The sequence below is a fragment of the Plasmopara halstedii genome, assembly GCF_900000015.1.
Source record: "Plasmopara halstedii genome assembly, contig: Scaffold_614, whole genome shotgun sequence".
NCBI lineage: Eukaryota > Oomycota > Peronosporomycetes > Peronosporales > Peronosporaceae > Plasmopara > Plasmopara halstedii.
The window spans coordinates 1,885,616-1,901,066 of record NW_020187532.1 but is presented as its reverse complement, the minus strand read 5'-3'; positions in this window follow the sequence as shown (position 1 = coordinate 1,901,066).

The window sequence follows — 15,451 nt, the reverse complement described above, 5'->3', positions numbered from 1 at the left end:
ACTGTAGCTGTTCACAATCCCGGTATGAGAGAGCATAACGGAGTCACACAAAAGGGTGTGATCACACCATGGCGTGGCTACACTCAAACACCAAGTCAGTACGTGGCTGGAACAGCCAGTTTCTACACAATTATTTTAGTTTTCTATATAAATAGGAAAACGAGATATAGGCGGCTTTGCCGCAAATATAGCCGAGAAATAAGAGTTATTTGGCCTTGAGTTAAAGTTATAGGTACTCTTGAAATAAGCGGATTGCGATCCGCTACACTCGTACTGGTTCTAAGTATGAAAGGAAGGTCACCGATCTTAATCAAGCTTTTTCTAAGCGAAAGGGCTACGGCAGCCCCGCTGCATACGTGCAAGGCGTTTTTAATTTACGACGATTTGTAGCGAAGATGTCGCGAATGTTCCCAACATATGTGAAGACCACGGATTTATCTCGCCGCAATATCCTCTGAACCCCGCTTGGAGCCGAAAACGGCAGCAATTTTCTTAGAGAACCTTCAAATAGATGAAGATTGCAATATGATTTTTCTGTGCTCACCCTACCTTTTTGAATAAGCGGAGCGCGTCGTTTTAAAGCGAAGTACACTCTCCGTGCTGCAAGGGCAAACGAGATCGCTTGTAACGAAGTTCAAATGAGAGCGCTAGGGGCGATGGACCTTAGTCATGCTGAGAAGTAGGACAAAGATTTTCAAGGTGCTGAACAAACCGGCAGTACCCACAGATAATTCATCTGCCGTAGTTCAAAACACAAGCGTCTTGCATGCCCTCTTCTCTGTCGGCCGAGATGTTCGAAGGGTAGAGATCCGATGCAAGGTCGTCCAATTCAACACTCATTTAAATCGCCGACTCGTAGAGAAGATCTACTTAAAAATTAGTGAGTTTTATTGTATCTCATGGATGTCGTGGTCAACTGGACCCGGTCTTAAGAGGAGTGACGCCCTCCTAGAAAAGTGGGCTTGCACTCCAGGGTTGCAAATTATTGTATCAATATCCCCGCTGTGTGAAGTTGCCTCGATAGATATAAGATCGTTGTGCAAAGGTGTAAGCTGCGCGACTGTCGTAAGAACAGACAGTACGCGGCAGCATAGAACATACCCGATACAACAACGATATTCGTTTGTCTTGCAACTAAGACGCCGATTAAACTTTCAAGGTTATATTAAGACCTCAAGCGGATTTTAAGAAGTATGACAATTGACGAGTAATCTGTCCTGTTTAAGATTCAGAATGCAATCTCTAGCTGTGTATTACGTTGCTGGAACACCACGAGCCATGGGTCTAATGAGTTTCAGATTCAACGCAGATAAGCGCCACGTAGTTTTCTCCTTGGCGGAGCAGTGGCGATACAGGAATTCAGCTGAGCTAGAAGACAGAAGCTTTTATGCACGGGCATTAAGCTGCAATAGCTTTGCGTTAAACACAAAGCTATTCCAAATTTGATAGCATTGGTGTTGCTAGAAGCCCAGAGTGGAGCTCGAAAGGTAGAACCGGCAGTAAGCTGAAGTTCTAGAAAGATGGAAAGCTTCTATTGTATATTGCAGTCTCTAAATTGTATCACTTGAGAAGAGAAAGGACGATTGTATGTCGTGGTTTCTAGAGTGATCTCTAGTGGGTCGGAAATGAGGTCTTGTCTCCTGTTTCAGGACCAGCAGAACGTGGAAAAGAAAAGATATCGCAATCTCTTGTGAAAGAGCTGGTGGATTCGAGGAGAGACTAAAAGTCGCGAGTAGAAGTGTCAGGTCTAAAAAAAATAGAAATATAAATCATACTTGTTGTCCTGCGGAGTCAGCATTACCACATCGTGTGGAGAAGTGAAGCTCTACTTATGTAAGTAAGCGCTGTTCACACTCAGTACCTCAAACACAATACACACGCTTGTGCGACAAGGAAGCAATTTCGACGTAAAGGAAAGGACATGCCCGACTTAGGGAAGAATATAATGACTTAATAATACTTCAAAGGTAAATTTGCAATTGTATTTACTTTTGAGCACAAATTCATCGTTCTACTTACTTTGCTCACGCGACAGTGGCCACTGTCTGAGAAGCACCGCATCCTTTGAACCCGATTCACGATCGAGTTTAAGTCGATTTCCACGTCTAGGTGGTAGACAAAAAAAGGCCTCGCACTAAGGATATCATCATTGTATTCCATAAAAAGTGAAAAATAAGGATCAGTTGAATTTTCCAAAACAGCAGATCTTTCGCGTGATTCCACACGCTGTAGCAATTGTCTGAGAGCCGAATTATTCATAATTAATGATGAGCGTAGTTCCGCTGAGTCGACCTTCGACTTTGTCAACACGGCCACCAAAATGTCATCACAGTAGTAAGTCACCGTGAGTAAATTCTTTAAGCTGCACCAGCTCTTCCATCGTCGGCAGTGATGTCAAAAGAGCATTTGTTTTGACAAACGTACCGAAATCACTTTACAATTGGTGTAATTGTGAAGATTCAAGTACCGGAATGTCGTCATCAATGAAGATGAAAGAACTCTGAAAAGAATGGGTAGTGGGCCGCTCGGAAAGTAAAGTTAGTAGTTTTATAGAGTTAGGTAGCATATATACTTATATATGTCTAGCAAGTACTCATTGTAACATGATGTGACCTTAAGATCGCAGAGCAAACTAGCAGTGTTAGTTAAATAAGTGTTTCTCATTCCGCTCCTTGCAGAAGTGCAGGAACCCAACGGATGTCAGAGCGAACGCGGACTCTGGGAGTCAAAGGCTCTTATAAACTTTATTTGATCCGTAACGAGGCGTCCAGTTATACCGGCATTTTGGCTGTTGCGGACTGTCTCAGTAAGATGGCTCATCTTGCTGTTGTCGGCGGTTATCTGACTAGTAAGGAAACAGACAAGCTGTCCTAAATCGCCGGCACAGCTTGTCGGCAGTCGTTGAACTGGAAAAAGATCTGCAGCTTTATAGTGCAAATTATACAAGTATTAGGTTACTTAAACTATAGCACCCCGTCACAAACTAAATACCGTATTATTCGTCAGACATACACGCTGGCTAAATACAACGATTTCGGTAATTCAAGAAATACCTTAATCACATAAAATAGATCAAGTGTCTTATTTGCATGACTAACGCCAAAGAACCATGCAAGAATAATGTTGCTGCGACCAAATACGCGGCATGTGCGTTAGAAAACAAACGTTTTATGATGTATTCGCTATCTGGGAGCCTATTTAGATGATGACGATGTTAGTATTCTAGTTTTACGTTTTGCAAATCAGTTGTCATCAACACAATGGACAAAGAGATGTTGTCCTCTTTAAGTGTGCCTCATTAATTTTGTAGATCTATGCGGTGAAGGGGGCAGCATCAAAAATCAGATCATACGTAGAGAATGAAAATGTAAATTTTTTATTAGCGCTGCGAAGGAAAAGACTATCTAATACAGGATGAGGCATGACAACTTTGAGCCCTGAATTAGTAGCGCGCAAAACATCTACAGCTTATTTTGCTGTCTTTTTTTATTGCTATAATGTGCAAGCAACTACCTTTTTAAACAGTAAACATTCATTTATTAAAATTATCAGTATATGTTTTATCTGCATTATGAAGATAGTCTAATGGCTAATGTCTGAATCAGAGTCAAGCAATATTTTATACAGCAGCTAATTCCAAGATATCGTTTGAGATCTGTTGTAAGGACAAAGATGTACAACCCCAGTATCTATAGTGCCCAAATATATTTAAAGACCAATAATCGTTTGCCAGTTCGTTTCTAAATGTGTTCCAATGTTTGTGAAACATTTATCAAGATCAACATATACTCCACCGCATGTAAATCTTTTTGGACAACTTTAAGGACGTATTTATAGGTGACAAAATCATTTCTCGCAATATTTTGAAAAGCCAAGAATGTGCCAAGCTAGTATTATGTAAAACGATCAATATATTAGCTGATGCTATTAAGACTTGTATTCATTATCTAATTGACAGGTTTGCCAAATCAGAGTGAGGTAGTATTCCATCAATGGTACTATAGTGCTATTTATTAGACACTGTAAATAATTCACGTATAATTGGGACTTTTATGGTTCGGGCAAAGAAACACATTATGATTTCTTATCGGATTTACAGTGTTGAATTTGCGTATTTATGGCTAATGATATAACGAAATCATGAAGACATCAATTTTACGTACGTAACGACCAAACCTGCAGTGATTGAAAGGTATAGATTTAAAACCGCCATCTCACTGCTCTTCCCGGTACGGCTATTAAATAAGCTGCTAAGTCATTTGCAAATAACGGGAGGCTTGGTAACGATTCTTATAAATAAATAAATTTAACTGATTAAAGCATGGGACAATCAAGATGCGAACTGACTAATACAGTAATCATTTTTCGGATTCTTTTGCAGGGGCAAAAATATGCACGACTATCTAACCTAAGAAGTTATTTTAAAAAGCTTGGTGGCAGATAGACAAAACGCTTACACTATTTCACTGCACAATTTTCTATTGCTTATTTCCAACATTGAAAAGGCCGCCCTTTGCCGGCACTGCTCGACGAGCAAGGGGTGGCAAGCTTCCAACTGGGGGCAATTAGTGGTTCAGTGGGCCCACGTTGGCCGTAACCCGATTTTACTAAAGCGGAACTGATACTTTCCCGCCGACAAATTTTGGAAGTTGACGTCCACTTTGGCAAGATTGCCCTGAAGCCGTTGTTGACTGAGACTTAGCGCAACCTCTATATTTTATCCCTGGGATACAAAACAGGCTTACGCGGCGCGCCCTGCTTCTCTCAAGCAAGTAGATGTTAATTTGCGGTTAAAGCTCAAGATGTACGAAATTCCTCTCATGTAATATTTTAATAGTCCTCGGTTCCTAAGACACGCAGGCTGAACAAAGGCACCATAGCAAGCAGTGAAGGGTGAATATGCTTGCACGCTTCACACGTGCGCGAACATGTACTTACCTACACAGAAATGTCGAACCACCTGTCTGAAAAGTAATCTTTTTTCTTTCGAGATGTCCACTGCAATATTTGATATGTGCCTCACGCAAATTTCTTGTACTCGGTAATCTTCTCATGAGGTACCACCACGTGTTAAGGGTCAATAAAAACATTGATATGATACAGCGAGTCTGTGCTTACGACATAGCGGTGCAAACGTGCAACTAAATGCTTAACATGCGGTATCTGAATGATCAAACTGTTTGTTACCCAAAGCTATCAGCTGTGCAACCAACATTGCGTCTGATCCAAACATTGCACCACTATTCCTTATTTCAAAGCTTGATGCGATCCAGCACTGATACTCAACACGCAGCGTGTGGTGGTACTCATGATGATAAATCTCGCACAAATGCTGGACAAACAACATTATATTACTTTATGCGGCTACTTCGGTAATATGCTAGTCAGTAAGTGATATGCGCTAGGTGTAACAGGAATTACCTGTCCGTATATAAGCGCTTACTAAGAAAGAATTAAATCTGTAAACACGCTTAACCACGTGTTGCTCATTTCCTGTCAGCCGTTTATTTACGTAAAAGATGAGGGAAAGGTGAAGTGACTTGTCTTACGGCCAAAAGGCACTCAATCATTTCTAAACTAATAAGTGCCTCCAACCATGATAGAACAGAATTGAGGTTTATACAACTATGCAAAATATAGTAAATGTTAATCACACACAGAGGTATGTGACTCACACAGCATGTAATCGGATAAACGCCACTACACCACACCCCACTCAAAAGAAAGCCATATTCTCTTCAAACTCTCTCCGACTCTGAGACTTGTTCACTCGTGATCTCGCACAAAATGAAACAAAACAAAATCAATTTGAGACGACGACCAGCGCTGAGCAGAAGCTCAACTCAATCCGAGGATGCGAAGGCGCCTTCGCCATCATCAAGCTTTGATGACTCTCAAATTCAGCTCTAGTATGTTGAGCCAAAACCAAGCATCAAATGACCATCTTGGGCGGATGATGACTTTCATAAAAAAACTCATTTACAAATTTCGACGACTATATCATTTGCGCTACCGTGAAATTGATCGTCGTCACAAATTTGCAGCCGACGTGGAGCTTTAATGAACTCTTCAGCCGAATAATAGCTCGAGGGATGACTCAAACCGCGTATTTCCGCGCCATCGGACCGATAAATATGATGGGAGAGGAACCGCGAAGTCACATGTACGTGCTGTACATCCAGCAATCCTAATTGGAATCCGTCCAGACAGGCGACAGTCAATTCTTGGCATGGGTTCGTGCAACCAAATCCGAGGATATCCACCATTGGCATAATGCGAATACCGCAGTAGACTTGCTAAAGATACGCGATATGCGTATTCAGTTAGCCTATATAACCACGTAGTATAGGGTTCACTCCAATATCGAAGATGCTCGCGAAATAAGTGCGGTCATTAGTCAAAACCAAGACGAGAGGTTGAGCGAGAAGAGGGAGGGATGGACCCTCAAAGCGAAGTCCGCCTTTGGGTCACGCGTCGAAAGCGAGAAAGATAGCGGGACAGTCGGAAATGATACGACTACGAGGCTCCACGTATTCTCGCTCACTATATGACCCAATCATTTTGCCAAGAGCTCCTTCCGACCGCTCTCCGCCACCACGTTCTCGACATCGTATTTATTTTTTCCTGTCGATCACAAAGAGGGGAGGTGCCCGTATAGGGCGTTCCCTCTGTTTTATCTGTGAGTGCTTCCTAGTCTTCATCTGATCTGGAATTGTGTTGGTTGAAGGTTGAATAACTTTTTTTTGGCGAGTCGCCAGATAATCGGCGTGTTTGATCGGGTTTCGAGGGCGCGACATCGCGTGAAGGATAATCGATGGTTTGTCTGCGAAGTTTGCGATCTTGCATGGCATCATAAAAACTCGCTTGGAATGCAGCGGAAAATCGGATTCGGCGATTGGATGCAAGCTCTCCGCTCTGCGGCTGCTGCCGCTGATGATGCAGGCCCTCCTGCCAAGCAGCCTCGCTCTGGTTCGGATGAATTATACAACCATAATAATTGCAAACGCAATAAGATAATTAACATCTGATTCGTGTACGAAAGCTATGGTTCAGTAACCATATTTGTATAGCTCTGCGTTACATCAAGGTTGGCAGTCGTGTCGTCGCGATGACGTTGGCAAGTCGATAATGTCAGCATAGTCTTGACTTGGAACGGACCGATGAAGCGAGGTATAAGCTTTGAGCTTTCTAAGCTTATGACCGCATCGTCTGATAGGTTTTCAGTAATATGTAGTACATAATCAAAGACATTTTGCCTCGACGACCTCCTCTATCTGCGTATTTCTTTTGCAAGTCTTGTGCGTTGGCCATTGTGTCTCGCACACGTATAATCACATTCACACGACATAGAAAAAAAGAGTCAAGAGAGTCCTTGGACTTGCAATTTACATTCGCATCATTGATTGTATCAATTTGGTAGCAACAATTTGCCAAGCTCCTCCCCCACTTACATCAGACACGCCACTTATTCCGCATAGAGGTACTTGCCGGTGTAGCAAACTATTTATAAAACATGGCGCAAATCCAGTGGATGAATGAACCAAATTGTTCACAGCCCACTCTACCAATGGTAGCAACAAACTTCATTCTGCAGGTCTTTCAGCACCGATGCTTCTCAGCACATCGTTGGCACGTTCTGTTTGCCCGCCGGCACCGGGTGTACCGCCGCGGGCATATCCAAACGAGTGCCAAGAAATCAAAACAGTTCTTTCCAAATCACTCGCAAGTCGTGTGTCACGATCAAAATCAATGGCGTCTGGCAGCCCGTAATCGCGAAAAACGTAATCAATGAATTATCTAGTCGAACCTTTAGCATCGATGGAATCGCTACACATAGCGATGCGTACCATCTTGCTAAGTCTGTCGACGAAGTCGAGCACTTCATTGTGAATATTAGCATTCTTGTGGAAACCAAAGATAAAGTCGAGACCGACTGACTTCCAAGGGTCGGTAAGGACCGGGAGATCTTGCACTGGCACTTGCGTGTGCCATGCGCTCTCCACGCATGACAGGCATCACATGTCTTCACGAATCGTAGAACCCACTTGTACGTGCAAGGTCACCAAGATTGAAAAGTGAGAGATTGGTAGGTCTTCTCACGGCTGAAGTTATTGGCCATCGGCACAACATGCGCCACGTACCTAACCTTGTGCTTTTTACCATCGTTGTGGGGAGCCATAATCCGTGCCATTGCAACTTTATAGTGAAGTAGACCATCGTTCATTGCATAACAATACATCCGATATTTTAAACGACTAGAAAGCTTTTTATAGAGCTCCATATCACTTGATGAGAGTGCCATGATGATCAGATCACACTGTTCATTCTCAGCATACGCTCGACGTATCACATCAAATAAATCGTTTTCGATATAGCCAATATGAGCTAGCTCATACTCCGGAGGACGTGACAATGCGTCAGCCAGCGCTTCAGTTTCCCGGTATATACGCAACCGTGAAGTTGTATTCTGCAAGAAAAGACAGCCAGCGATCTATCCATTGTGATAAGTGAGAAGACTGAAGTGCATATCGCAAGCTTGTGTAGACGATAAACAGAGTTGAACCCAAGAGGCAAAAACGAAACTTAACGGGGGCAGACGTGATTGTACATTTTATGTCGTGAACAGGGCAGCTCTTTTCTGCAGGCTTCAGTCGTCGCAATTGAAACGACACGACACGATCACGTCTTTCTGAGCTTTTTTTATTCACACACCATACGCTATACGGCTTCGGTCAACGGGTAAGGCAAAAAATCAACCAAGCAAAAATCACCAAGCTGTTCTTGATTTGAGTGAATGCTTCATCACAAGTGGATTACACTCCAATGGTACGCCCTTTTTCATCAAATTTGATTTTGGGCGTACCATTTCCGCGTAGATACGCGAGAAGCGATGCAGTAAATGGACAAATCAATCTATTTCCTTACATCCTTTTGTTTCTGTGGCATTGGCCACTTCACGATTTCATTGACTTTTCAGGGTCCAAACGAACACCGCATTCACCAACATAACAGCCGATGACCGGTACGTCGTTAGCACCAAAAATACACTTTGCAAGATTTGCTTGCAATGAATGTTCAAGCATAAATTTCAGCACCGCACGGAGTTGACTCATGTGCATTCACGGCAGATATGCTATCTTTGCCCTTCAAATAAGTGAAAATATTGTCGAAGTATGTTTGTCCGAAGCAGCGGTCGAAACAGATGTGATACCAATCGATTGAAGGCTGCTGGGACGTTGGATAGACCTATTGGTATCGCAAGCCACTCCCATAACATACCCGACGGTGTACTAACAGCCGTAAAGGAGACGTTCTCATCCGTCATAAGGAATTGGTAATTACCATCGACAAAATCAAGTTAAAGTATGTACAGCCGGACATACGGTGGATGATGACATCGTTACATGGAATAGGTGTCTGCGCGGGAATCGTCTAGGCATTCCACTTGCAATAGGCGTGAGCAAAAGTCTATTTACCATTTGGTTTATGCACAAAAAGCGTCGGTGCGATCGGAGGCAACATGCCCTCCTTGACCAAACCAACATCTTACTTACGAGCAAAGAATACATCGATATACTCAGTTTGCTGACGCGACAATGGTCAATGTCGAAAAGTGCATGCATTCAACCAGGTTCACGACCAATATCGTGTCGACCTCCACGTTCGGAAGGAATGCTAGAGAGCGGGAGCGCATCAAGACGTCATCTTTGTAAAAAATATAACAAGTGTAAAATAGAGGTCAGTTGGATTCTTCAGATCAGCAGACTCTCTGCATGACTCCATACGCTGTCGAGATATGAGCATATGTCAGTTGAATCAACTTTCGACTGTAGCAACACGACATTTGCAAATGTCATTATACTTGAGGTCGCGTGGGAAGTCATCACCTCGAGCTGCACCAGCTCTTCCATCGGCGGCAGTGGTGCCAAAAGAATATCTGTTCTGGTAACTTCACAATCAGTCGTTGCGTTTACTATGCGTGGGTCATCATATTCGCAGGCTATATTTCTAACATGGGAAGCAGTACGCTGAACTAATTCACCCACGAATATAAATGCATCCAGAGCGGAAGTATCAGTACTGCGATAAACGATTTTCGTTGATTTCTTCACATGTGTGTGCTCAACCACACAACGGGTTTTGAGCATCAACTTTGTGATCAGTTGTACCCACTGACTCAACCACTTTATGTTATATATGTTATGGCATAATCAGCCACAGTCAATTCGTTCGACTTTTCATTACACGCATATTGACAACAGTTTTTGTTTTGAGGGGAACAACATCCGGCATCTCTTCCTAATAAATTATTTCCGTTAGGCAAATCCTCATGCCCATCAACGATTCATTCGTTTTCAAGTGGTCAGTTCCGGGCTCTACCTGTTCTATCGACACACTTCCTGAGTGACCACCCGTGACCACTCTATATGACTCCATAACTTTTCTAACCTGGGTAATGTCAATTGCATGACATATACTAATGAAGTGTGAATCATTTTCAGCAGCATACGACTGCCGAATGCTTGAAAAAAGATTTGGTGTATAAGGAATGTGAACTCATTACTCCCGAGAGTTTCACCTTCGCCAAGGAAGCTGCTATCAATCCTTTTCGATCGCCAATCAATCCATGGCTTATGCTTCTCAAGCCACGGTATACCTGCAATCCGGTCATACCGTTTGTCCATCTCGGGGACTGTGAAGGCTTCCTTTGAGCTAAATACTTCAATCTATTTAAAACCCACCATAATCTTCTTCGAGGCAACCACCGCATTAGTGGCCAGCTTCACTGAGATATAGCCGTATCGAGTACATCCGAAAGCACTGACTCATTTTCAGCACTACTTTGCATCCGCGCTTAGTTACGCGACATGTTGACGTCAATCAAGACTTTAAACAAACTATCGTAACCCTTCACACTCGCTGTGACCACGAGGAGGCCATTCCGACTCGTGTCGTTAACGAAGGACAACGATCCTTCGGGGGCTAAACCCTCATGAATGATTCCACCACCACACTCAAAATAGCATATTAATGCCCCAGTAGACCTCCCTGCATCTACTGGTTCTCGGCGTTTCTAAGACGCCTCGTGATATTGATACAACGTGCCTCAAAACCAATTACGACAAGGACAGAATCAAGAGATTCGTCTCCTACAAGGACAATCACGGTGGATGCGACCAAATCGGTGACATCCATAACAGCAAACTTGGTGCCAATGGACAGTCACCGCGCTACGATCCGTTGGTTCTGAATTTTCAATGAGCAACACTCAATGCTTCCATCGGGCTGACCAAATGACCACATGCTGGTCGCTGACGGTAGTCCTCACGCAGTACAGTCATATTGTTTCTTCTAGAGTTAACGGATTCTGGCTGAAACCTTCCGTCTTAGGAGGACCAAAATTGAGTCATAACAAAAACACACAAACCATCACTGCCTCTGGCAGTAACTCGCTTGCAATACTGGAACGAAGCTCACGGAACTTCTGTACAAAATTGAAAAATGCGCCGGTGTCGTGACGGCATTTCGAAAATTTCGTCTGTTGTCACAATGCTACATTCATCAACTCTTGTCATGTTGCAAAGTAGCCAGGGGATTGACTTTACGTGTCATCGCCCATTACTTCGCACGTTCATCCAAATGCGACACGGAAAAAACCACTTGACTACGATCGTCACAAATCAAGCCATCGTGATAGCAATGTCACTTTCTCAGTGTCACAACGCAAATTTATCTTCTTCGTTTTCCGTATCCGCTTTTCACCTTGATTTTCACGAAATTCCGTATGTACCGACGGTGTTAGCGCCACTTGTGGTTGAGAAGACGGAACTGGCGTCGGTATGCTCTGTGATAGAAATCCCAATAATCCTTGCTCATACGCCGCAAAATTTGTTAAGCGTTGACTTATCACCTCTTAATCCAATTGAAGCATATTGGACATCCTATTAAAGCTCGCAGCTTCACCACAGGCAACAATTTCGAGTGTGTTATGAGCGAATATTCCTCCCTGTTGATCTATGGACAACCACCGCCTGTGTTGTCCGCATTAGCCATCGATGAATCCATCGAAGACTACAGGTGCTATTAAGTGTAACGGGTATTGCTCGTTCGTGTATATACAATTACTGAGGAAGGCTTAGGCCAACTGACACGCCTCACTGCGTGCTGCTCACTTCCAACGAGCCTTTGACTTAAGTTAAGAGGAAGAAAGGTGAAGTGACGTTTTTTATTATAGCCAATAGGCTTTGAACTACGTAACCTGCTACGTGCCTCCAGTTCTGATACAACAGAAGAGAAGGGAATTTACAACTATACAGGGTGTATGTTTAATGTATAACACACAAGAACGTGGCCCACACAATATGTGTAATGGGACCTGGCCTGTTAATCTCAGGATTGGTTGAAGTAATTTAATCCCTACCTACAAAGCACTGCAAGGTCTTCAGTCCCGCACAAGATCGTGTGCTCACCGTTTTGATGTACACATCGGATGGTTGGACTTTGCGGGAAAACACGGGGATGCTGCAAGGTTTCCTGATGACGAACGTTTGCGTCATTCTCTCTTATATTAGTACTATGGCAGTCTTTCGGGTGGCCATCTAGGATATGAGACAGCATTCTCAGTCTTTCCTGGGATTTCTATTGGCCACCATGTATAAGTGTGTGCGCAAAAATGTGAGAGCTTGTCAGCTTTGCCCCACTTCGGTCGTTGGTTGAGCCAGCTGACATCTTAAACTCGGTGAGATTTAACTTCATATTCGGACTTCCACATGACACACTTGACCGCAGTGGCATCCGTATGTTGTAGTCTAAATCAGCAAACTTATTCATCTTGCGCCTGTTTCGGATAAGATCTCTGCCGAAAAATCAGCTAAGGTCTTTGTGGACGTTGTCCTCCGTCTGCATGGCCTACCTGTGAGTTCATGTCTGACCTTGACCTGAAATTCGCGTCGAAGCTTTGGCATGCATTGTTTGGACTATTGGTGTAAGAGAGCGCTGTTCACTTACAGTCCCTCAAACAAAACACACACGCTTCTGTGACGAGGAAGCGATTCCGACGTGGAGGGAGAAGAACAGTCCCGGCGTGGGGGAGAATAACGACTTAAGTGCTTTGAGGCAAATTTGCATCTAAATTAAAAATGAGTTCTGGTTCCTGGCTACATGCAAAACACCCCAAGCTCCTGAAGGTTTTACTAATAAAATCATGGGTTCCTGATTGTTAAATCAAGGGTATAGAGGTTGAAACTCAAATTACACTGATACAAGATCTTGTGTGTCCCGAGCTTGAACTTTGAAAGCATGAACTTCAACTTTCCTGGAAGGTACCAAGTAAATGGGACTGGCTTACGTTACCCACTTCAAGAGCTTGAACTTCAACTTTCGTGAAAAGTTATCAGTCGAAGTGACTGGCTTACGCCGACCACTTTTAAAGACCGAGACACGTCGGTCCCGTCACCAGTACAGATCACAAAGTAGGTACCAGCATTCTGTATAACAAAAAATGTTTGTGACTTCATGTAAAAAATCACGTATATTTTCGAAATTACCATACTGTCAACTTCTTCCATAAATTCAACAATGCATACACAAGGTGCATAAATGTACCTCCATGTAATGGCTTAGTGTAGCCCATTACAATTGGGCACCTAATTATCCATATCAAGCGGCGCACCCTAAAATGGGCTGTCAAAAACGAACTGCGTAGCTATGCTTCGTCGTTGCGGAGTGAATTTTCTTTCTTGTAGAGTTTGCTTTGAGCAACTCTACGCAGTCTCGACAGGTCATTCGTTATCTTCTGTGAGATCCTGTGTTTATCCTAGAATACGTGCTTGCATAATGGGCGAGGTCTTTACCTTAAGTGAAAAAGGAACTATGGCTATGGAGCCACAGTCAGACTCAGATGCTGTCACAGATTAAGACGAATTTTGACTCGTTAAGACCTAAAGCGACGTGACAAGTCGTGAGGAAAACCACGTCGACGACTCATTGTGAAAAAACAAACCGTTGTGCGGTGAAATCTCATGATTTGCGAAAAGAACAAGCAGATAAGAGCGGAAGAAAGAACATGAAGTTTTATAACGTCAATGAACTTGTACTACTTAGCTCGACAAATCTGCCTGAACATACATTGACCAATTTGGGAAGCAGAATACTTTTGGAAAGTTTTTTGGAACGTTCAAAGGGTTGAGATGTTTAAGTGATGCATATACATAAGCCATCCCTATATGCATGCGCCTACATCCTACATTTTATGTGGGTAGGCTGAAGCCGAATATTCCGAGTGCATCTGTTGATCATATCATACCTTTGATAATTAATCGAGCTGATCATGGTGTTTCTCCATTTATCTACAAAGAACAACCCAATCTTCACCAAGGGATTTTTTCTCGGCGTACATGCGTTGGACGACATCAGAGGATTGTCTTACACTGATCCCAACGCTTGAAGGCGAGAGCGGTATTCACTTCAAAGTACTTCGAGAACAGAGCCTGTAGAACGCGACATGCGTTCGTGCATCAACTCACAAAACTTCTCGTCCTTTTGGAGTCGAACAAGTGCATCATGAATCTGTTGGAACTGTGGTTCGAAACGGGACTCCAAGGCCGAGCATCTGGAGGTGCCATTTGTCAAAACGACGAGTTTCGAGTGCACCAACGGCGCCATTTGAGCCCGACTCAAAAGTCACAAACACCGTGTCCGTTCCTTGACCTCTCGGCTTCCGGGGGAAGTGGTATTGATACCAATCGCCTCGACGAGGTACAAGAGCAGCAGTTGGAGGCTGACCACAGGACGGCTCTCATACGCTCGTAGCCACCTTCGGGCTTAAACACTCCTGCGGAGTACGGCTTCCGCTTGGTGGATCCCGCTTCTTAAGCGAAGACGCAATCACTCGATCGTTAGGCGTCTACGTAGTCGAGCCCCCGACCACTACACAAGCTGAGCTTGATCAGCGGAAAGCTTTGCGAGCTCGCTTTTTAATACACCGAGAGATCCCAATGGATCGGTTTTGTGTTTGACTTCGGGCTCAGAAAGGAGGTGCTCCTGTTCCCGCAATGCCGACCATGCCCTGTGGTGCTCGCCCCTGGCGAAACCGCTGCAGACGAAGATGAGCTCTTTGAGCGATGGGTGCAGCAGCACCGGAATCTTTTTTTGCCGTCTACCTTACAGCGAAGACACAAGGAAGTGGACGTGCACGTTGAGCGCCATCTAAGATTTAAGTTTGTCAAACTGAAGGAACAACGCAGACCTCCTACGTATTGTCGCCCTGCGACATATGGAACATTCCATCACGCCCCGCGACTTTGTTCTCCAACGTTTGAAGAGCATCGCGAGTCACCGGACGGCTATCGACCAAGTCGTCTTCGTCCGCCGACGACTCTTCTCGATGAGTATAGTGGCGTCCAATACGACGTGGAATGCCTTCGACAGGTGTTTAACTGATATCTTGTGA